Here is a 22,402-nt window from a genome sequence, read left to right on the forward strand (position 1 = left end):
TTGGGCAAGGAGGATAGAAAGACAGTTTTAGGACTCTGTCAAGAATTCCTGTGACTTCAAGGAATGTCCTTGCTGACTGATTTTAAAATTTTTTCTGATTGTTTTCACCTTTTCTGGACTATTAAAAACATGTTAGAGATTGCTTTTTACCCAGTTAAAAACAATTTTTATTGAAGTATTTTATTTGCAAAACATATGCAAGGATAATTTTTCAACATTGACCCTTGTAAAACCTTGTGATCCAATTTCCCCCTCCCCCCACCCTTTCCCCTAGATGGCAAGTAAGCCAATGTATGTTAAACATGGTAAAAATATATGTAAATCCAATATATGAATACATATTTATACAATTATAAGATTGTATAAGAAATTCAGATAAAAAGGAAAAAAATGAGAAGACAAAATGCAAATGAACAACAACAAAAAGAGTGACAATGTTATGTTATGATCCACACTCAGTTCCGCTCTCTGGGTATAGATGGCTCTCATCATTACAAGATTATTAGAACTGGCCTGAATCATCGCATTGTTGAGAAGAGCCACATCCATTAGAATTGATCATCATATAATCTTGTTATTGTTGTGTACAATGATCTCTTGGTTCTGCTCATTTCACTTAACATGAGTTCATGCAAGTCTCTTCAGGCCTTTCTGAAATCATCCTGTTGATCATTTCTTATAGAACAATAATATTCCATAACATTCATATACCATAACTTGTTTAACTGTTCTGTAACTGATGGGCATCCATTCAGTTTTCAGTTTCCTCAAACATTTTTGCACATGTGGGTCCCTTTCCCTCCTTTAAGATCTCTTTGGGATACAAGCCCAGTAGAAACACTGCTGGATCAAAGGGTATGCACAGTGTGATAACTTTTTGACCATAGTTCCAAATTGCTCTCCAGAATAGTTGGATCCGTTCACAATTCCACCAACAATGTATCAGTGTGCCAGTTTTCCCACATCCCCTCCATCATTCGTCATTATCTTTTCCTGACATATTAGCCAATCTGAGAGGTGTGTAGTGTTACCTAAGATAAAAAATATTTTTAAAAGAAAAGAATCCTCAGAGGAGTTTTAATAATTCACTGTATCATAGAACCCTGAGCAAGATGGCCAAACTATCCATATACTTCACTATTTACAAAATTCCTTTGCCCTGATTTTATGACTCAAATCTCTCTCAATATGATCCCCATTCTCTCTCCTTCACTTGAAGCTTAGAGGAAGGGTTGACTTCTGTTCAAGGTCAACTTAGTAGGCAGTGTATAGCAGTGAACAGACAATATATTTAACAGTTAAGAAGACCTAAGCTTCAGGGACAACTTCATAGCACAATGGGATAGAGCAATTGCCCTAGAATAGGGAAGACCAGAGTTCAAATTCAGGATTCCAACACTTCCTAGCTGTATAACCTAGCAAGTCACTTAATTAACCCCAGGTGCTTGCAAAAAAAGACCACCTGAGTTTAAATCCTGCTGCAAACACTTCTCTGCATTATCCAGACAAGTCACTTCTCTGTTTCCCATCTATAAAATGAGAGAGCAGAACTTCCAAGACCAATTCTAAATTTATTATTCCTTTAGTTGTGTCCTTGATCAGGTGATATGTTTGGAAATGTAACGATGTAAATGTAACAACTAGCTCTCCAAAAGAAAAATGTATGTTGCACACACTTTTAATCTTCAATATTAATATTTTCTCCATCATTCTCTTGTCTAGAAATGAAGAAAAAAAATCAAGTCCTGATTTGTATTACTCTCAATTTCCAAGAAATAAATGACCACACTGAAAATTTAATCATTAGCTTCAAAACAAACAGATTCTAATTGAACCCTACCTTATTCAAATTCCCTGACCCACCTCCTCTGGAAGCTTGTCCTTTGACCATCCCCTCCTCACTCTGTCTTAGTCTCCTAATTTACTAGTTCTTTCCCTCCTGAGTATAAACTTGTCCAGCTCTATTCCCATCATTAAAAATCTCTTCAAGTGGCAGCTAGGTGGCGCAGTAGATAGAGCACCAGCTCTGAAGTCAGGAGGCCTGAGCTCAAATCCAGCCTCAGAAACTTAACACATCCTAGCTATGTGACCCTGGGGAAGGCACTTACCCCCAACTGCCTCAGCAAAAAAAAAAAAAAAAAAAAAAAAAAAACGACAACGACAAAAACAAACAAACAACAACAACAACAACAAAAACAAACAAAAAAACGGAAAAAAAAATGAAAAAACCCACAATAACCACCTCTTCATTTGCCAAGCTAGAAGTATGTATTTCCTTTCCCTTTCACAGGCAAACTTCTATACACCTTCATTACTTCTTCTCTCTCTAAATTCCCCTAATATTTTTATAGGCCTTTGCAATCTAGCCTCCATTGTAACCACTCAAATGAAGCTATTCTCTCTAAGTCTTTAAAGATATCTTTATTGTTAAATCTAATGACTTTAGTCCTCATCCTTCTTGATCTAACTGCAGCTTCTGACACTGGTAACTACTCCTCCTCCCATTTCCTGGATAATTATCTCCTTCCTAGGTCGTTGTGACATTGCTCTGTTCCTGTATTATTCTATCACATTTATCTTACTCTTCTTTTCAGGATTATCACCTGTGTCTTATATGTTTTGTATATAGGTACTTTAAGACTCCCTATACTCTTTGTGATTTCATAAACTACCATGGTTTTAATGATCATTTCTATGAAGATAATATTTAAATCTATAGCTCTCAATCTCCTTAATTCTAGTCTCATTTCCAAATGCTTGCTGGCTATTGCCACTTGCCAAATTCAATATAGCCAATATTGAACTCAATATTTTCCCTCCTAAATAATAATTAACAAGTTTTGGCCTAGAGTATCTCTTGCCATATATATAGCATCACTAAGAACAGGGGTAAAACAGGAACTACAAACATTTCACATATCTTAGTGAACTTAACAGTTTAGAAATTCCCCAACCTGGTGTCTTAAAGAGTGAAAAGCAAATATAAATAAGATAGATTAAGACATAAAATATATAGTCTTATTCACTGTTGCAACTACTTTAATTTTCCTTTCCAACCACCTCCTTTTTTTTATCCTGGGTGCATTAATGTTGTCTGTGCAGAAACTTTTTAATATTAAGAAATCAAATGTATCTATGTTATCTTTTATACTTGCCTTCCATCTTTTGGTTTAGCTTAATAATAATTGTCTTTCAACTGTATAAATATGTATACATATATTGTATTTAACATATTTATCATGTATGGGACTACCTGCCATCTAGGGAAGGGGGTAGAGGGAAGGAGGGGAAAAGTTGGAACAAAAGTTTTTGCAAGGGTCAATGTTGAAAAATTACCCATGCATATGTTTTGTCAATAAAAACTATAATAATAAAATAATTAATTTTTTAAAAGTCAAAAAAAATAATAATTGTCTTTTGCACATTCATACAATCTTGGGGTTAGATGTAACCTTAGGTATCATCTCATCCATTCTCCCACTTTTCCACTAAAGAAGCTCACACCAAAAAAGTAAGCAACGTATACACTGTGATCATTAAGCTAGTTATTGATAAAGTGTGACTATTTGTTTGCTTTCCAGGTAAGTTCTATCAATTTTAACAGGTCCCTTTTCCATGCATTTTTTTTTTAATTTTCTTTTTTTACAAAATTCAGGATATGGGGCAGCATTACCTGGAATAGATGGTAGTGTTCAATTATTTATTTTGGAGCAAAGTACTAAACAACTTATTCTGTTCATGTTAAGGACTAAATCTTGAGAAATCTGAATTCCTGTCAATTTTAAAATTAATATTATGCCTTCATTGTCATAACTTCCTAGAAAATAGGGTGAAACCAAAGTAAGAAACTTGATTTCATGGAATGAAGTTGTAAATAACAATAGATCTTATTTTATCATATATAGATGTCAAACAATTACAAACAAATCTTCAAGGCATTCATGTGTAATGACCAATAATAAGAAGGATGAATAGAATCGTCAGTGAATAATAGATTTGAAAGGGACCTGAGAAGTCACCTAGTCCAACCTGGAGGACTAGGAATTGTCAACACAAAAATCTCCATAGACTGGCAACATTACATCATCTCTGCTAATAGGCCTGTTTTGAAGGGGGATTCCCTATTTTCCTGAAGCAGTAGATTGTACTTTTTGCACAACTCTAATCTTGGGATTTTTCTCCCCACAACACAAATGTACTCCCTTCCCATAGCTGATGTAGTTACAAAAAAGCCAAGAGTAGTTAAAAGAGATGATGTGTTAACATGTTAACACAAATATTAACACCCAGTGATGCCTTTATGAAGTATGAACACCTTTCTCTAAGTTAATCATAAAGAGCAACAGGATATCTGGTTTAAAAAATGGGCTACATTGTCCTGGAAGCTTCAGCAGCAACAGGCAGTGCAGGCTAACATCTGCTTGTGAAGCAGGTAAGGAAGAGGAGATTTCTCTCACCTTCCCTTCTATAAATTATAGAATATACTGCAGGGGTCCTCAAACTTTTTAAATAGGGGGCCAGTTCACTGTCTCTCAGACTGTTGGAGGACCAGACTATAGTAAAAACAAAAACTTTGTTTTGTGGGCCTTTAAATAAAGAAACTTCATAGCCCTGGGTGAGAGGGGGATAAACATACTCAGCTGCTACATCTGGCCCGCGGGCCTTAATTTGAGAACCCCTGATATAGTGTGTCCAGTTCGGAGCAAGACGCATATATTTCAGAACGATACAGAAACAAAAGGCTGTCATTTAAGGCCAAAAGCAAATCAAAAAAGTATGTGAATCTGGCTGCAGAAAGGTAAAGCTATGCACAGAAAAGAAAACTAGCTCTGGCAATACTGGGTCTTGAGAGAAAAGACATTGAAAGATTATCTGAATAACATACCTCCTAGAAATGTGCCAAGCTCAAATAGCTGCTTTCTGAGGACTAAAATGCAGAAAAAGTATGGGAAAGTCCTATGATACGAGAATTTGTAAATTGTCTAAGTTTTTGAATGTGTGTGCCTATTTTTTGCACAAAAGTTGCATATATTTGTGGGAGATGGTATTCCCCAAGTTTATAAGCTAATGATCTTTACTGTGACATCTTAGTAAATGTCTTGTGTCTAACTGTATTTCCTTGCTGATCATAAAAGTGAAACATATTGGTGAGGGCTCATGAGTTCTACAGTATTATCAATACATTAATAAATGGATGAGCTTGAAGAATAGAAGACCTGAGGCTTATCTTTCTTTTCTACCTCATACTTCACAAAGAAATTATAAACCCTTTAAAATCAGGGTTTATATGTAGGCTTATATGTCCTAGTATCTGGCACATCTTAGGTACAGGAAGCATTTAATATATGTCTGTTAAATGCTTTAAACCAGAAAAAAATGTAAGCTACAATCCAGTATCAAACTGACTCCCACTATGAAAATATTTTCTTAACAAAGCAAGAAGTTTCCTTCCTAAATTGAGCACAGAAAGATGAATTTTGATTTCCCATACATAATACTAGACAATATTCTTGACTTCCCATTTTAAATTTTAGCAATTTACAAGTATAACACTTTCTGGATTTCAGGAGTCTGTTCCTCTTCTCAGTCTGATTCTCAGTTGCCAGGAGTCAAGATCCTCAAAGGTGCTTCCTCCTTCAGGTATGCCATACTATCAGTATGTGCCTTTATTGTCTCAATTATCCATTAAACTTTCTTAAATCAATGATTCCTCAAATAGTTAGATAGAGTAATTGTCACTCCATACAAAATCATAACCAATTTTGGAAGGTGTGAGTGGGTTGTGAGGAGGCCAGGAGGAAGGGATCCTTTACTTTTCCTCACAATGGCTTCTTCTATTCAATTTTTTTCCTGGCATGAAAATCCCCCAGAACTGTTCAAATTTGACTAGAGTTTTACAATCTAAAGCCACCAAAGAAACGGGAAACTCAAAAGGGAAGCTTTTCTCAAATTAATCAAGAGAAGTATTTGAACCTTATAAAGAAATCAAAACATATATTAATTTTTATAGTTAAATATCCCATTAACGTCTCATAATTGCATTTTGGGCCTCACTCTGTGATGATATCAACTAGAGCTCAAAATGCTCTCCTCCACATAACTATCAAAATTTTTAAAAAAATCAGAAACAAAATTTTTGATATTGAATTGAACATCAAAGCAAAATGAGGAACTATGCAAGAATTATCACTTGGAAACTTTACCATTACCATTTTGGGTGGCTTAGGAAAAAAAAAACCCTTTTACAATAAGGAAAAAGATAAATAAAGAATTAAGTCACCTAATTTTATTTTCTAGATTTTTCAGCCCCATATAAGAGGTGTAGAAATCTTTGTTTCTTTTATGAGCAATTGAAGAATGAAACTGAAATTGGTATTCTATCTGCTAACTATTTAATTTTCAATTCAACAAACATTACCTGCTTTTTTTATGTCTGTTAAGTACAGGCAGAATCCCAAACTGGAAAAATGCTATTTCTAATCTCATGGAATAACATAGTGGTATGTGACATATATACCAATTTTTTGCCACAGTTCCCTTCTAATTGTCCTGCCTCAGGTTTTCTAATTGTTCTGCTTCCATCTCCTTGGTTGCAACACTTCCATACTCTCTTGATCATTAGAATTGATATAATTTAGGGCTGGCTATACCAAGATTATAAATTGTAAATGTTTAATCCAGATAAGGAGAAAGACCTTCTATCTTAGACATCATGACCCCAAACCTTCCCTACTTATCAAAATGTCCAGTGCCTCCCCCAATTATGTCATTGTTGTTCTTGATACCAACTTATTAGAATGTTCCTTGCCTCCCCCTACCCTGTCAGAACTGGATTGATAGTCTGTTCCCATTCTCAGTGCTCTGATTCTGTCTTTGCTTGGTCTACCCCAGTAGCTTGGAGACACATGTATATATATTTCATGGCAATCTCACATTTCTGGTTAGATGCTTTGAAACATCAGCCCTGGGGGCAACATGCCCCCAGCACAATCTCTTCCTCTCAAATAAAATTATTAAAAACTCTCTAATCTCCATCTTGTCTCAGTTTCTCCAACTTTACATTTGGAGATCCCACCTAGATATGAGAGCAGGATTAGAGAGTAGAGACTTTTTGGTTCTCCACCTAGGGCCTTGGGGAGGCAGAGGATCTGACTTTTTGACCTGGACAGGCTGGCCCTATGGATTTCTCCAGAGTCTCTGGAAAGAGAGCAATTTTCAGTCACAGCCAAACCCAATGGTAGACACCTTCATTTGGGCCACAGGAGAGTTAAATCTGAGATGCCTTAGGGCATAATCTGATCTGTTTATCTGTTCTGTTTGTCTGTGCTAGCTTCTGGATTCTCAGAATAAAAAAATATCGATGGGTATTTGTTGGAATCCTTACAAAGTGTTAACTCATTACAATTGATAGAGACAATAATTATCTAATTGGTTCACTATGGTTGATCTGATCCTACAAGGAGATGTTATGGGCCAGAACCTGAAACAAGGTACTAAGTGGAATTGAGGAGACAATGTTTAAATCTAGTTTAGCATTGATTTAATCATACAACAAATAATGGTTTCCCAGTGATATAATGATTGGTGTGTACTTAGTGAACAGTATATAAGCAAGAAGCTCTCAGGGCCAAAGAGCACTCTGGGAAATACAGAAGCCCACTCTCAGAGGCGGAGTCAGATTCATCTTCCACCTTTGTGCTGGCTAGCGACTGAAGAAAGCAGAGGGCAAAGGACAAGCTGCAAGAGCTCTTGGAACACCAAGCAAGAGAGATAGGCCTCTAGGAAAGCTAACCGGGCCCAAGGAAAGAGATAAGAAATAAACATTTGGATTTTATCAGCTGGCTGTATTTGGAGTAATTATTACTCTGAACTAAAACTAAGGCTGCCTCCAGAAAACCTCCCCAAGAAACCTGGTCCCAGAGAGAACCATTATATTTTAAAGAAGAGAACACGACAGATATTAACTTCTGAGGACTATGCACACTGGATGCAGTATGGTACAACAACTGTGGTTCTGAGTGCCCTTAGGGCACTATCTGGTTCTCTGGGCATTCTCTGGGAAGACAGAGAAATGCACCTAACTGGGGCTTGGAAACCTAAAAAGCTCCATTTGGATTCTGGGAGGGAAGACTTTAGAACTGCAACAACTTCCCTCAGGGCAATTACTAAGCTTTCCAGATAGCTTCTAGTCTGTATATGTTAAGTGTTTTATTTAATGTTGTAATTGTGCAATCTATGTTTGTGTGATTTGTGTTCTGGGTTCTGTGTGACTTGTCTGTTTTTTGTTGGTTAAAAAGCTCTGTTAAAGTTTTAAGAACAATGATTAAGAATTGGTCATTTCAATATTGCAACTGTGCTTAGTATAAAAATTGCTTGTGGTTCTTAACTTCTTAAGCTTTTGCACTAATTTGTAAGAAAAAAGAAAAGAGCTTGGCCATTTTAAAACTGGCAGGCAGCTTTTTCCTTGAAGCAGTTTTCAAAGTCTGTTAGTAAGATTAAAGGGGAAAAGCAATAAAATTCAATGTTGGCCTGGGCTGGGCAATAAAAGCTCTAGAGATAAGAAAGATGTTAATTGCTGTGAGAAGAGAACTCAGGCAGGACAAAGAGAAAAGAAAGCAAACACACTGTATTTTGGGGGGCATTTTAAAATGGTGTTCTGGTAAATGGTTTTACTATTACCTGTGCATGCCAGATGTGGTTATCTTGAGTATAAAATCTTAGAATCTGTTTGAATATTGAAACATTTGATATTAAAGAGAAAACTTATTTTTAAAAAGTTGTATTTGATTTGATTGAGTTTAACAATGGCTTGTTAAAGTGAAGTTCTGTTAACTTGCCTGAAAAGAAATCACATGCCTCTAATTAGGTAAAGTATGTTACCTTCTGAAAAACATTGGGTAATTTGTAAATATTAGGACATGTGTGAGTTTATGAATTTATTTAGCTATTCACTGTATTGTGAATCTTTTAAGTTTTGAAGGGAAATGGCAGGAGAATCTCTGAAGCTGATTTAAGAGAGAAGGGGAGAGAAAGTATGAGAAAGGTATTTGGGAGGAGAGCCAAGAAGGAAAATTTGCATGTGGAAAAGAAGTTGGGTGAGATAGGGAGAAAAGGAATCTTTTTCCTTCAAGGTAAAAATTCAACTTCTGTCACTTTAGCAATGGAACATCTAGTGAGAAAGGCTGATGGTTTGGGAATTGTTTAAAGTATGTAGCAAGAGGGAAAGAGAAAAGTTGAGTAGAAGGTCAGGAAGCATGGTTGGAGTTAGGAGAAATACCACGTGGAATGGGGGAAGAGTGGTCATGGAAAGAGCATTGTCAAGGTGATAATCTAATTCTCCTTCTCCCCTTCCCTTCCCTCCCCAAGGTGTTCCAGCTGCTTTCTGCAGAGGCTTGACTCTGGGCCAAAGAAAGCAAGTGATTTAAAGACACAGTCCACTTTTATTATAGTTAATTGACTGAATATTTAGATAACATAATGGTTTCCTTGGTTAAGGAATATGGTCATAAATGTGATCTATAATTTGGTAGGGTTATTTCTGAAAGTTTAATATTTTTAAGACTCAGATTCTTTTATGTGGTATTTGGATATTCTGTATAAGTTTTAATTGATTGTATTGATTGTATCCTGAAATTATGCCCATTATTTAAAGGGTCTCTGAAAATAATAGTTTTTTTTCTTTGTCCTTTTGAAAATGTTTCTGTTATGGACAATTTACAATTTGGGATTTCTCTATGTATTGGGTATTTTAAAAGTAAAATGACTTGTATAATGTTCAACTTAGGAAACTACATAGATATGAAAGATAAGTTGTGAACTCACTGGAACACATTTTTACTGTTATCAATATAAGGGGCTTATCTGAAGCTTTGGTTAATGGGATTTATTGTTGGAAGTAAAATTTCTTGGGCTTGTAGTTAATATTATTTAGGAATTTTAAAGCTCTATCCTCTGACAGTCAGTGGGACAATTAACTGGAATAAAAATGAGTTAAGGCCATTTTGTCCTGTCCTGTATGCCGAAGGATTAGTTTTTATAGTTAACATTATATCCTTGTATTTTTCCCCCTGTGCCTGATCAGAGCCAATGGTCAATAGAAACTATTAATGCAATTCAACTATGTCACACTTTGCTGTTTCCAATCTGATTGTGTGTCTGTTACTGGATATTTGTAACTGTGGATATTCGGGTTTTTAAAGGTTTCTAACTAATGAGAGGACAATTAGCATAGTTGTCTGTGAAACTTGAACTCCTGTTTTAATTATTGGGTCTATATAGAGCTGACAGCCTTTTGCCTGTCCAGTGAACTAAGCATGTCTCCTTACATGGGAAGCTGTTGGACATACTGGCCTTTTCACTGGCCTTGTAGCAGACTGTTCTCTTCTTTGTTAGATTTGGGTTTTTTGTTCTAGATTTTGGTCAAATTACAGTTATATTGAACTGCTTCTGGAACCAGGATCAGTCCATGGGAAGCTTTGATCATTGATTAGCATACCACACACAGCCTTCTGCTTGGACTGAGAATCTCCAACCCTTATCAGTATGAAGCAGTTTTTGAATGAGACCATCATCCTAGTGTACTTTGGATTGAAATGGGGAATTTGGGAATGGTTGCTGAATGACTGTTAAATCCTGACTGGGTCATCTATTACTGTGTGTTTAAGATTTGGGATGGAATTGTATTGCTGTGTGTTTAAGATTTGGGATGGAAATGTTAAAATTGTGTAACTATGGCTGTTTGCGGAATTTTTAGGAAACCCTACTGTACTAATTTGATGTATAGGAATTTAATTAATCTTGGGATTTATATGTGGGATGGTTATTTGATAATTTATTTGGTTGTGTTTTTTTTTGTTTTTTTTTTTTTTGGATAATTCCATTTGCCTAAACAAAAAGGGGAGGAAGAGATATAGGGAATTAAGGAAACTGGCAAATTTTTCTGAAAAATACCTGAAAGAGTGGGAACCCCTAGTTCCTATTCACTTTACTGCCTCAGGTACTTCTGCCCCACCCCTTATCTCACTAGTTTAGATTGAATTAGAAATCATTTAAACAGTGCTTTTTGCATTTTTATTATGCTTCAGCTTTGGAACCTTTTATTTATTCTGTTGGAATTTCCCTGGCAAACTCAGTTTTGGGGCCTATTTTTTAGGAAATCTTCAAGATACAGACACCTGTCTTGGGACTGGCAGTCTCTCTGATCTGTTTCTCCAGTCCCATAACCCTAGTTCCTTAATTCGTATTTCAGCATTCTCAAAGGACATTATAGTTTTATATCAGGCCTTTAAAAGTTCAGAGTTTGCCTACCTTGATGATCTAACTGTGCACTCTCTGATAACTCCACTCAGAAATCTGGATCTTTTCCATATCCTGGTAGCAGTCTTTCCCCACTCTGTCTATTCTCCCAGAAAGGGACAGATGGAGCCACTTTCGGTCCCATTTTCCCCCCTGTAGTCTGTCAGACAGAGATGTGCTCTGCCATTCTTTCCCCTCATATTAAGGCTAAGGCTGGCAGGCACCACCACTTTTAGCACCGCAGCCCTCCTGCCAGGCAGTTCTGGATATGTTGAGTTAAGTGCACAAATGACCACAGATCTAAGTCACAGTGAACTATCCATCTCACACTGGATTCTCTGGCTGAGATGGTCCAGAACTGCAGAGGACCTGACATGCTACAACAGGAAGCCTTTGTACTGCTGTTAACTCTGGGCTTGTCAGGGAGAGACTTGTCCTTGCCTTACGTCCTTGCATTTTTCTAGTTTTATTTTGGTTTATTTGCTTCACATAAGGTTGGTCAAAATTATGGTGCTAAGACCTTCCAGGTATTTAGAAGAAGGTAATTCAATGATTTGAATTTTCAGAAGAGAAAGTATGGAATGTTGTGCCATAGTTCCCTTCTAATTGTCCTGTTTCAGTTTCCCTTAAATTGTTCTGCCTCAGTTCTAATTGTTCTGCCTCAGTTCCCTGGATGCAACACCATCCTTTCCTCCTGATCGTTAGAACTGATATTATTTAGGGCTGGCTACGCTAAGATTATGAACTGTAAATGTTTCATCCAGAGAAGGAGAAAGACCTTCTGTCTTAGACAGCATAACCCCAGATGTTTCCTACTTATCAGAACGTCCAGTGCCTCCCCCCATTCTGTCATCATTGTTCTTGATGCCAATTTATTAGAATGTCCAGTGCCTCCCTCCATCCTGGCAGAACTGGATTTGATAGTCCATTCCCGCTCACTGTACTCTGACTCTGCCCCTGCCTTGGTCAACCCTGGTAGCTTGGAGCCACCTGTGTGTGTGTGTGTGTGTGTGTGTGTGTGTGTGTATATATATATATATATATATATTCATGGGAACCTCACATTCCCAGCTGGATGCTTTGAGACATCAATCATGGGGGCAACATGTTCCCAGCACAATCTCTCCCTCTCAAATAAAATATTAAAAATTATTTAATCTCTATCTTGCCTCAGTTTCTCCAGCATTACCCCAATAAACATAATTTATGTGGGTAATTGTTTTTTTTTTATTTTTTGGAGGGAAAGGGTGTGTGTGTCCAGTATCTGTGATTTCACTGGGATAAGGGAGATCCCTATGAGGAAATGCTTTCTTTACCAATTCACATCGCTATTGTCTCCTATGCAATTTCTATATAGTCTTAAGGAGTTACTTGGAGACGCTGAGAGATTAAATAACTTATTTTACTTGTCCAACATCAACATCACTAAACCATTATATGTGTCATCAGCCTTAGTATGTCCTTCCTTCCTGAAGAGGACCATAACACTGGAAAAATGTCATTACTTGCAAGTGAATTGGATTTAAGTGAGGAGAGCTGTGCAAAGTCAACAACTTTACTCTTTGCCCTAGAGAGTCTAGTAGGACTAGGTCCAGTGGCAAGTCATATGATCAAGATGACTGGACATGGCCCTGATGGCAGTGAGAGACCATGGACTTTTTAAAGATTATTGTCTTTAAGGTTAAAGGCAATACTTATTCAGTGTTCTATTTAGATAAGGAATAGGCTCTTTTACCTAATCCAGAAAATAAAATCAAACAAACATATCAAGGTAGGAAGTGGAAGCTCTCAGGGTTTCTGGCCAAAAAGGAAACAATTGTTATTTACACTCATTCTGAGCCACCAGAGCCCAAACCATGACCAAATGAGGCTTGGACTGAGACGAATTGTACACATCAATCGAGAGCCAGAGTGATTTGAGTTTAAGATTTAATGCATGATGCTTTAGAAAGTAATCTAGTCTATAAACCCCTGTTTGTCATAGGCAATATTGAACCCAATAATGAAAAGTTTGCTTCAAATATTTGATAAAATATATAAGATATGTAATTAACACACATATAAGACACCAAATTATTCTCCAATAAATAAATGACCAAAGGAAATATACAAATAATTTTTAATTTTAAAACACTTTTTTGATCTTTATATCCTCAGTGTTTTTCACATAGTGCCTGTAACAACTAACTGACAAAAGAATTTAAAACTATTAATAATAAACATAGGAAAGATTTCTCTAATCACTAATAAGCAAGAAATGTAAATTAAAATGCAACTCGAGTTTTCTGCTAATACTCAACAAACTGAAAGAGAAGAAAGAATTGTTTAACATTGGTGAGATTATTGATATGCTGTTGATGGGCTTTTGCAGATTGGTTCAATTATTCTGATAAAAATTTGGTACTAACTGTTTATGTTATGACCTACAGGCCCCACCATGGCACATATACCACAAGAAAGTAAGGAATAAAGGAAAGTCACACATACCAAAATATTCATAGTATTTTTTCGAAGCAGTAACAGCAAAAAAACTGATTAAAAGGTTGGTGTCTATAAACTAGATAATGTCTGAACTAATTGTGGTATATGAATATAAGGGAATTTTATGGCATCCTAAGAAACTAAAAACGTGAGGAATTCAGAGATATACTGGAAATATGTATGAATAGGGTAGTGTGTGAAATAACAGAATCAGGATTCCTAAATAATAAACAATAACATTCACTTACAAGGGTGTGAAGAGGAAATTGGAACAAAGTCAATGTCATTAAGTTCTAACTCGGGGAAGAGCAACTTATACCTTTCTCTTTTCTTTGAAGATGTGGGAGGATATGGGTACACAATGTTAAATGCTGTTAACACTGCTGTTGTGTTGTTTTTATTTTAAGTTTTTTTATTGTTTTTCCATGTTTCAAGGAAAGGCTTATGGTGTGGATGGTCTCTGCAAATGATTAAAGTAAAAAGCAAAAGGTATGATTAAGATTTTTTAAGACCATGAGAGGCCATGTAGTAGTTGGAAGCTGTGGAAAAATCTGGATTCCAATCTCCCCTTATTCACTATGAAACCCTAATTTTCTGAATTTCTACAACTATGAAGTAGGGATAAAAATACCAGTGGTCCTTCCCTCACAAAGTTATGAAGAACTTCTGTTGAGTGCTTTACAAACTTAAAAACACTAACTATATTAACTTACTTTTCCCTTTAGTTTCCCTACTACTCCTTTTCAGTCCCTTCTGCAGGATCATGTCTCCTGCCAACATCTGGTAACTCCCCAAATCTTCTTGGTATAGGGTTTCCCTGCAGTAAGATCATTTGTTCTTAAGGATTATATCTTGCATGTGACTCCCAAAACTATACAAAGTATCTTTTTTAAACTTGTTAAAGCTTACACTGAATAGCAAGGTGATGCAGTGGATAGCATGTTGCCCTGGAGTCGGGATGATTCATCTTCTAGACTTCAAGACCCTTCCTAACTGCATGACCCCTGAGCAAGTCACTTAACCATGTTTGCCTCAGTTTCCTCATCTGCAAAATAAGTTAGAGAAGGAAATGGCAAATCACGCCAGGATGTCATGAAGAATTCAGACACAAGACGACCAGTTGACGTCAACACTACATGAAGAATATATTTGTGTGTACAGATGTATTGTATACATATACATGTGGATATATCCATGTATATATTTGTATGTATAAATATGAATGTTTGTGGATATATCTATATGTACATATACATGAATATATGCACATATATTTATTATTATTATTGAGGGCAACACAATTCAACTTTATGATAGATTCTTTCCTCTTCCCTACCCCCATCTCCAATTAGTTTAAAACCTATTGAGTATTCCTTCACATTTTTGACATCCATCCTTTCTGCACACTCTATTTTTTTTTTTTTTTTGAGAAAACATTCTTCAGGTACAAATTGTTTTCTCACTAAAAATGCTTTAAAAATATTGAGAGATGAGAGAGGAGAGAGAGAGAGAGAGAATAGGTGTCTGCTTTAAAGAAGTTCACACTTTAATTGGGGAAGACATTCATATCAGAGAGTTCAGCAGGTCAGATGGAAAAAACTTCTATGTCCTAAGGCTGTAATGGAATTTCAGACATCAAAGCCCAAGCATCCTTGAGGTATATCGGCAGGTTAATATGCCCTTGGGTCTTATTAGCATAGCAGCTGATAAAGGCCAAAGGACCTTAGGATATAATGAGAGAAATTTTGGTGAGTCTCAGTAATTTCCTATGTCACTTTGGAAGAACTGCAGTTTTTGACTGAACCTTAAGCATATCCAAGAGTTGAGAGAGACCATTTGGGCAACTGATGTATGAGACTGGTATTAATATTAATGTAGCATGAGGGTTCTGGCCTATAAAGGCCAGTCCTGAGAGCATGTACAGATATTCTCTGACTGTTTTGAATTCAACTGACTATATGAAAACTTGAAGGACTGTCTTTCGAGCTGTGCTTGAATGAGAGACTGGTACTATATGACGACAAACAATGTTCTAAATTACTATGGAGTCAGAAAAGTTAATGACTTGGAGATTGATTAGAATATATGAGAGGCAACCTATTCATTGTTTTATATTTTCTTTCAAGTGAAGTGTGACTACTTTGAGCTGCCTCCCTGAGAATGGGAGGAATCCGAGTAAATAACCTCCAAATATGTCATATTGGCTATGAGCATATGGCTATTTCTATTGCTGAATTGTTTTTTTTCTGATCTTGGGAGAATGAGTATTCTGAGATAGAAGTGTCCAGTCAACTTTGTAAGATTGAGAAATCCAGGATTTTCATCAGCAGCCTGAACTTAATGATAGGTAGCAGTAGCCATCAAAGTAGTAGCAGCCAATGGTGTAGAAATACCTGCAATGGATGCAGAAAGAAAGTCTGAGGACAGTGGAAGTTTCAAGAAGTGTGTTCCATCATGGTAGAGAGAAATACTGGCTATGGATTCAAGAAAGGCATGGATAATGCAGGTCTAGATGAATGACCCATTCAGTAGTAAGATATATTTAAAAAGAAAATCATGAAGACTATATGAAGGAAGAAAAGAACTTCCAGGGCCAGGAACTGGGAAGTATCCTTTTGCCACATGTCTCTCTACAGGTATGTCTTACTACCATTGTACTTTGACCTTGCAGCCATCATCCCCATACATACTGTGCATATTGGTGGGACAGTGTGTCCCCATGGGACACAGGTTTTGAGAGAATGTTTTGCTCCAACTATTCTTGCTATATTATCTTAGCAAATGCTTCTGATAAAAATAACAAAAATAAAAACAACTGAAGCTGCTGGCTGATTGTTAATGATGAATACACTGATAGGGACTTAGAAATAACACTATTAAAAGTAGTTACCCTTAAGGTTATTTATTCCTAGATCCTGAAAGAATGGTTACTCTCTAGGGATTTCAAACTACAAGGGCAAGTACAAGTTAAAAAAGTAATCCCATATGTGGTGCCACATCAGTGATAGGAATACACCTCTATCACTGTTGGTTTATAATTTGTTGGTTTATAGTTTCAGTTCTTTTGGTATCCATTAACCATTTATTCTTTGGGAAATGGCTCTTGCAATGTCACATATTTATGTTAATTCTGTAGATCTTGGATTTTTCTCAGATATGATAGATTCAAAGTTGTTTCTATCATTATTATCCCCATTTTAGTTTATGTTTGTAGGTATCCTGTCATAAGTATTAAGGGTCTAATTCAGGGCCTCATTACTTTTCCCCCAGATTACTGCAATAGTTTCTTAACTGGTTTCTATGATTCTGGCCTCATCTTTTCAAATCCATCCTTCATATAGTTGCCAAAATTGTGTTACTTAGGCAAAGGTTTGACCAACTCATTACCCAACAATTCGTCTAAGATGAGGTCCTACACAATCTAGCTCCAAAAATCTACCTTCCCATCTTGACGTGCTCTTATATTCTACCCACACTGATCTATTTTCCAAATTCAACATAACATTTATTATCTCCATGTATTCCTAGAATTCCTAGAATTGCATTTCCATATTTCAGAATACTAATCATCCTTTAAGGTGGGCAGCTCAAGTATAATTCCTCTGAGAAAGTTTCCCAACTATCCCCAATTTTTTTTTACTCTTTTTTCTTATTTATTTTTTAATAGAACTTTTTATTGACAGACCCATGCCAGAGTAATTTTTTACAACATTATCCCTTGCACTCACTTCTGTTCCGATTTTTCCTCTCCCCCAGATGGGGGAGTCCTATACATGTTAAATATGTCACAGTATATCCTAGATACAATGTGTGCAGGACTGAACAGTTCTCTTGTTGCCCAGGGAGAATTGGATTCAGAAGGTAAAAATAACCCGGGAAGAAAAACAAAAATGCAAACAGTTTACATTCATTTCCCAGTGTTCTTTCTTTGGGTGTAGCTGCTTCTGTCCATGATTGATCAATTGAAACTGAGTTAGATCTTCTTTGTCAAAGAAATCCACTTCCATCAGAATACTTCCTCATATAGTATCATTGTTGAAGTATATAATGATCTCCTGGTTCTGCTCATTTCACTCGGCATCAATTCATGTAAGTCTCTCCACGCCTCTCTGTATTCATCCTGCTGGTCATTTCTTACAGAACAATAATATTCCATAACATTCATATACCACAATTTACCCAACCATTCTCCAATTGATGGGCATCCATTCATTTTCCAGTTTCTAGACACTACAAAAAGGGCTGCCACAAACATTTTGGCACATACAGGTCCCTTTCCCTTCTTTAGTATCTCTTTGGGGTATAAGTCCAGTAGTAGCACTGCTGGATCAAGGAGTATGCACATTTTGATAACTTTTTGGGCATAATTCCAGATTGCTCTCCAGAATGGCTGGATTCATTCACAACTCCAACAACAATGCATCAGTATCCCAGTTTTCCCGCATCCCCTCCAACATTCATCATTATTTTTTCCTGTCATCTTAGCCAATCTGACAGGTGTGTAGTGGTATCTCAGAGTTGTCTTAATTTGCATTTCTCTGATAGTGATTTGGAACACTCTTTTATATGAATCTATCCCCAATTTTTAATGCTCCTAAAAGTTCCTCAGATTTTCCTAAAGTCTGCTCCTTCTCCCTACCCTGCATTATTCTTACCTATGCATATATTGTATGCCCCTGGGTAAAATGGAAATACCAAAAATTTTTGTTTTTATCTTTGTATGATACAAGTATCCTTAATCTGGAATCTATGAAATTGAATTCAAAATATTTTGATAACTAATGGTTTCTTTGCAGATTACTATGTTGTTTCATGCATTTAAAGAATTAAAAGGACCCATAATACAAAAATATATATGAAGAACCTTTGGCATTATGTCCTATAGCGGCTCCTCCCTACTCCTACTTTCTTCCAGTATATGCCAACTAGAAAACCAAGTTTCCCAGAATTGTCAAAAAGAAAAAAAAAATCTTTGAATACTATTAAGTAATTGTTTTAATGGAGAACACCAAAACTGAGCATATTCATATGGTCATTCATATATTCATTGATATTCAGCTGTGGAGTGGATTGGAGAGGTTGCTGGATAGGTAGATATATGAGAAATTTACTATATTTATATAGCATTATTAAGTATTTTAAACTGCTTGTGTATTTTATTAAACTTCTTTCTTTGGGAATAACTAATGTGGTCCTTCCTACCCTTCCCCTTATTTAGAATATAGAATCAGAAGCATTTGGAGATGTCAGAGAAGACAGCAGGTGACAATGAAAAGAAAAACGGATTCAAGCAAGGCTTATTTCAATTCCCAGTTCTGCCAATTATAGCTATTTGTTGCTATTGTTGAATGGTGTCCTATTCTTTGTAACAAGAATTGGGGTTTTCTTAGTGAACATACCGGAATAGTTTGCCCGTTTCTAGTTCATTTTATAGATGAGGAAAATGAGGTAAGCAGGGTTAAGTGGCTCACTGGGTAAGTAATTCGGCTAGTAAGTGACTAAGGCTGGATTTTAACTAATGTGAAAATGAGTCTTCCTGATTGCAAGCTCACTGAGCCATAGATATATTACTTCTGAGTTTTAAGTTTTGTCATCTGTAAAACTGAGATACTACTTATTTCCTTACCTCTCTTCCCAGAGTTGTAAATTAAAACACAGGTTGCATTGGTATAGGCATGTGTACCACTGATAAAAACTTCATGGAAAAATCACAATAAAGGTTTTTGTGAACAAAAAACACATGATCCTGTAGCCAGTTTGGTGATTGGCTTCTCTAGACTTAAAGGGGTGGGTGTTCAGATGATAATTATAAACTCAGTTAATCACCAGTTTCACATTCAATATGTTTCCATCTTGGTAGCACCCCCCCAAACACACAAACACACATCCCATTCCCTTTTCCTCCAGAGTTAATTCAAAGTTTGCATAGCCTTCAAAAAAATCAGGATTACCATAACACCAGATAGAGGAATAAGATCTGTGCTTAGTGGAAAATGTGAAATGAAATCAGATCTATTGTCATGCTATCAATGCTAATACTCACTGCAATGTTTTATCTTCATCTTTTTGAATACCACTAAAATTGTATAGGGTTCCATATCCTGTTTGGACAATGCTTAAGGGTGGGGAGACAAAGCTCTTTGGATGGGCCCTACAACAGTGTGTCCTAAAACTCTACATTGCTCAACAAGTCTTTTTCCACTAACCTGTCTCCTGACATCCCCAGAGAGGAAGCCGAGGAATGTGCTATGCAGTCTCATTTTAAGGGCCCAGTGTATCAAAATCCCTTAAACTCCTCATGCAATCATTTTATGGGGCCCAGTGTAGCATGATCCCTTAAAATCCCTATGCAGTATCATTTTAAGGGCCCAGTATAGCAAGGGCCCTTAAACTCCCTCTCTCCCCCAACCTGAAGTCTTAAGTCTTAAGGATGAAATCTGGATTTAAAACAAACCAAAAAGACTGTGTGTAAGGGAGTGGGGGAAAGGTGGATAATGATCTCAGAGGAAGGGGGTTTTGTAAAGGAGCAACGGAAAGCGGTGTGTCACTTACCTCTGCAGCTCTGTCTAGCTCTAGAACAGAAAGCGCAGTGCTCTGGGGACAGCGGCCAGCAGGACTGCCTTACCCTCTCAGGTGGCTGTCCCTGTGCCCTCCCTCCCTGTTAATTCTACCCAGCACCAGCTTTAGTCTGAAGCCGGGCTGAGGACCTCGTTGCGAAAGATGCTGCCGACGGCAGGACTGGAGGTCTGCAGTTGTGTGGGTAAGAAAATAAGTCTCTATTCTCAGAAGGCAGGTCTCTGCGAGCCAGGGAAAAGGGGGTGGGCGGCAGGTGGGGATGGGAGCGGGGGACAGCGGACAATTGTTCGCCTTGGCCACGCCTTTAGCTACCATAGCAACCAAACCTAGGGTGCGCGGCCACGGAGCCAAGCACGTCCAACCTCAAAAGCATGCAACCAACCACTCACTCGCCCAAGACGCCCCTCCTCCGGGTGGAACGCGAACTCGGGGTGCGGGGTTGCGTTGCGCATGCGTGCGGGGACCACCCTGTCCCCGCCCACTCTAGGAATAAAGAGAAATGCTGGCGCGGGTTGACAGCCTTACTGGGCGGAGAGTATGGGTGTTCTCGAAGGCTGCCCCTGCTTAATGATGCTGCCATTATCTCTCGTGCCCATTTCCTACCTTCTGCTCCAAAGCTGCAAACAGTCAGAAGGCTGGGGTGGTTCATTTTGCGTGGGTCTGTGAGCTGTCACTTGAACCCGTTTCTTCATCAGTTCATTGAGGGTGTGGGACTAAACGCCCCTAAGGTCCCTTCAAACTGTAGATTTATAACCCCATGGCCCCTCCACTCTGAGGTCTCGACTCTACAGTCCAGAGTTTCTCCCTTGGCAAGCCGGTGCCCCGCTGCGCCCATCTGCTCCGACCCCAATCTGCAGGCTAAGCCACTACCTGGGGGGAGGGAAACCGTGCCCCTTGCTGGCGAGCACCTCCGGCTAGGACCCATAATCTTGGAAGGGGCTTATCTGCTTGGGAGAAGGTTGGGGTACGGCTTCTCTTCTGGAACTGGATCTGCGTGGTATTTGATATCCGTGGTATACCTTCGTTTTGGAGGGTCTATAATCGCAAGTGTTTATTAAGTTACTCTTGTTTGCCAAATATGGGGCTAGACACAGAATATAAATACAAAGAATGATACAATTCCTACCCAGTGAGTTCATATTATAATGAAACACAAGATTATTTGATACATAGATTCACAAACATAATTGGGAAGACAAGATGTATACACATACACACACAAAGTAATTTGGAAGAGAGGGCACTAACAGTTGGGAGATCGGGAAAGGATATCCAGTTCAGGCTTATCTTAAAATGAAGTGAGGTGATTTCTAGAAGTGGGAAAGATCAGTGCAAAGACAATAGCTGGAGATGAAGTATTCTGAATGAGAATTATCCTGAAAATCGGTTTGGTTCTATCACATAATTCAGAAGGAGAAGCGATAGCGAATGAGGTTGGGAAGATAGTTTGAAGCTAGGTTGTGTAGAATTTTAAAAACGGAGATATTTTATCCCACTAAAGTTGGGTAGGGCATTCTCATGGTTAGATCTGTATTTAAGAAAAATTACTTTGACATTAAGGTGTAGGAGTAGTGAGACACACTGAGGGAGGTAGATTAAAAACTAACTTTTGGAGGGGGTGGAGTGATAACTCGGTCAGTGTCTAGTTGACATAAAAATAAAGCTGCTATTGTGAGTTATTTTAGGAAACAGTGGATAAATTGCTGGGCTTGAACTTCCAATTCTTTCTTCAAACATTATTAGCTACATAACCTAAAACAAGTCACTTTTAACTCCCTAAACCATAATTTTCTTGGCAAGATCCAGAGGTATTTATAATAGTCTTCATCTCTGGGTTGTTGTAAAGACCAAATAACATAACTATATAAAATACTTTGCAAAATTCACAATAGTATATAAATGTCAACTTTTTGTGAAAATACTTTGTAGTCTTTAAAAGAGAATTGCTTAGCCTAATGAAATATTTATATTTGACTTTTTTCATAATTCTTAATCCTTAGGAACCTCCTCCTTGGGATGAAAAAATTCCCTTTTTATTTCCTATTGTATT

General features: G+C 37.3%; 1 protein-coding gene and 1 long non-coding RNA gene across 7 annotated transcripts in view; one reads left to right on the forward strand and one right to left on the reverse strand.

The window, feature by feature from the left end:
• Positions 1-19,544, forward strand: part of LOC105749090 — a 148,906-nt gene extending 129,362 nt beyond the window's left edge. For 2 of the 5 annotated variants that reach the window (XR_004231833.1, XR_004231831.1), the window contains exons 5-8: positions 5,568-5,640; positions 13,725-13,837; positions 14,212-14,265; positions 18,995-19,544. This is a non-coding gene — a long non-coding RNA (uncharacterized LOC105749090). Of the gene's footprint in view, positions 1-4,365; positions 4,433-5,567; positions 5,641-13,724; positions 13,838-14,211; positions 14,266-18,994 lie in introns of those variants that run through there. The other 3 variants (XR_004231834.1, XR_004231832.1, XR_001120352.2) reach the window with 2 other exon arrangements.
• ANKEF1 (ankyrin repeat and EF-hand domain containing 1) overlaps positions 1-22,402 on the reverse strand; it is a 59,064-nt gene that overhangs the window by 36,179 nt on the left and 483 nt on the right. The window contains exon 1 of one of the 2 annotated variants that reach the window (XM_031951105.1): positions 20,329-20,571. The exons of the other annotated variant lie outside the window; for it this stretch is intronic. The gene's annotated coding sequence lies outside the window, so the exon portion shown is untranslated. Of the gene's footprint in view, positions 1-20,328; positions 20,572-22,402 lie in introns of those variants that run through there. 2 annotated transcript variants of the gene reach the window in all.

Source organism: Sarcophilus harrisii, chromosome 2, assembly GCF_902635505.1.
Source record: "Sarcophilus harrisii chromosome 2, mSarHar1.11, whole genome shotgun sequence".
Taxonomy (NCBI): Eukaryota; Metazoa; Chordata; class Mammalia; order Dasyuromorphia; family Dasyuridae; genus Sarcophilus; species Sarcophilus harrisii.